The sequence below is a fragment of the Octodon degus genome, unplaced genomic scaffold (assembly GCF_000260255.1).
Source record: "Octodon degus isolate 3935 unplaced genomic scaffold, OctDeg1.0 scaffold00008, whole genome shotgun sequence".
NCBI lineage: Eukaryota > Metazoa > Chordata > Mammalia > Rodentia > Octodontidae > Octodon > Octodon degus.
The window spans coordinates 18,039,007-18,041,419 of record NW_004524584.1 but is presented as its reverse complement, the minus strand read 5'-3'; positions in this window follow the sequence as shown (position 1 = coordinate 18,041,419).

Genomic DNA, 2,413 nt, shown 5'->3' with positions numbered 1-2,413 from the left:
TTAAAAGAGAAAATACGTTAAAATCAAGAGAAGGATGCAGAGAAGAAAGACTTTTTTGTCTATGCAGTTTAGGCTGGTCTTCAACTCACTTTGTACCCCAGGCTGGCCTTAACTTACAGTGGTCCTCCTGCCTCAGCCTCCTGAGTGCTGGGATTACAGACATGTACCACTGCACTTGGGTACACCATTTTAAGCATAAAGAAAAAAATCAATGAAGTCAAGAGTTGAGATAAATCGATGAGATCAATAAACTCTAGCCAGATTGGTGATCAAATAGAGAAGACACAAATAATGGGCATCAGGAATGAGCAAGGTTGTACCATGTAATCCCACAGGCGGTAAAATGAGTATGGGCAGATTCTGTACAACCTGAGTTGTGCCTCCCACGACACATGGGAAGCCCCAAGGCTCCAGGTGCCTGAATGGGAGGCAGGGCCAGGAGAAGGTCAGGAAGGCTGAGCGAAGCCCCTGGGTGGGGCTCTGATCCACAGAACCAGTGCCCTTCAGAGAGAAGTGAAATACTCCAGAGCTTGCTCTCTTCCAGCATGTGAGGACTCAGCGATAAGGCCATTTGCCAGCCAGGGAAACACCCTCCCTCTCCAGAAACAACGGGCCAGCACCGTAGTTTCACGGGCCAGCACTCTAGTCTTCACCTTCTGGCCCCCATAACCCTGTGGTATTTTATTCTGGCAGCCTATTCTTTTCATGAATGCAGCAATTTAGAGAAAATAAAGAAATTTTTTAAAGCACAAACCACCAAAACTCATTCAAGAAAACATAGAGAACTTGGAGCGTCCTAAAGTCCAGAAGAAAATCCCAGGCCTGACTCATCACTGAGTGTAGATCACCAGTTTAAAGAAGTATAGAGCCAATTCTGCCATCTCTGGCAGAAAAACAAGCCAAACTTTTTTTTTGTATTTTATTTTATGTTGTATTAGTACATGTTTGCAGAATGTTTACGTTCTTTGTTTGGAGTTGGTCCCCATGCTAACACGTCTTCATTCTGCTTTCATCCCCTGTCCCTCCCCCTCCATCCCCTTCCCACCATCTTTTTTTTTCTTTCCACTACATACATGTGTGTGCATATTCCCTAGCTGATCTTCCTTTTTTTTTTTTTTTTTTCCCCAGAACCGGGGATTGAACTCAGGTCCTCACGCTTGCCAGAGAAGCGCTTATTCCACTGAGCCATCTCCCCGGCCCTTTTTTTTTTTTTTTTTTTTTAAGTAGAAAGAATTTATTGAAAGAAAGCTTCTGTCTGAAAGGGTCAGAAGGTAGGTTGCTTGCCAACCCCACTTCTCAAGGGTGTTCACTGAGCAAAGGCACAAGGTGAGGCAGACTTAGGGTGGGGCAGAACTATAACCAGTCAATAACATGACAAGTACCATCACTTAGGTAATAATGACCCAGTGGCAAATCACAGGGACAAAATATGAGATGGACAAAACTATGGTCAACTAGTAGTATACAACAAGTATGCAAGGAATGGGTTAAGATGATTGATACCTATGTAGAATATCAACCACTGCTGTTCATCCCTAGGGGAAGTGTATCAGAGAGTAGTTCTTTTTCCTTGAAGTCTAGCCTTCAGTGAATGCACCTCTAGCCACAGTTGTCTTCTATATTGACCTCTGAAGGGCCCAGCCTGTCTGACCGTCTACAATATTTCTACCTAACCTACTCACCCATAATATTACCCCCTCTGAAGAAGTACCCCTAACTTCCACGAGAGAGCAAGGGTGAAGACTGATCTGGCACTTCCAGCTAAACAGTCATAGTTGTGATTGGCAATTAGAGACACTCCATGGAGGGTCTATCTAAAGGCCCTCAATAGACACCAGGTGCTTTTGTCTTGGGTAGATGTACATACAGCTTTAAGTCGGTGAAACACACTTCTAGACCAGCAGTGCCGTTGGTGAGGTAAGTTTGCAGGTTTGTCAGTACTTTTGATGCCTATGACTTGTGGCCATGAAAATCCTAGTGTACATCCTCCTATCCATTCAGGGGGTAGCCAGGGCCACATATTGGTTCCATAGGAACAATGAGTGCCACTGGGAGCTTCCCATAGAATTCTGGGGTGATTAAACCAGTTTGCCGCAAATCAACCTTCAGTCTGTAAAATTATTATTGTATGCATACACTGTTTGAGGAGGGTGTCCATCCCAAGCATTTAGTAGATATGGCAATGAGAACAGGAATGATTTTGTTCCAAACATAAGGGGGTCTTTCTACTAACATGCCCTGTACTGGGGGTTAACCATAGATATGGGGTAACCATCCCTTACTTGAAAATAGCCATCTTGCTATCTAAGGTTGTTGACCCTGAGGATAAGACCCTTTTATTTAATAGGGGATATGAAAGCCTTTAAAGAGGAATATGAGCAGATCTCGTGATTCAGATTCAGTAGGATTGTCA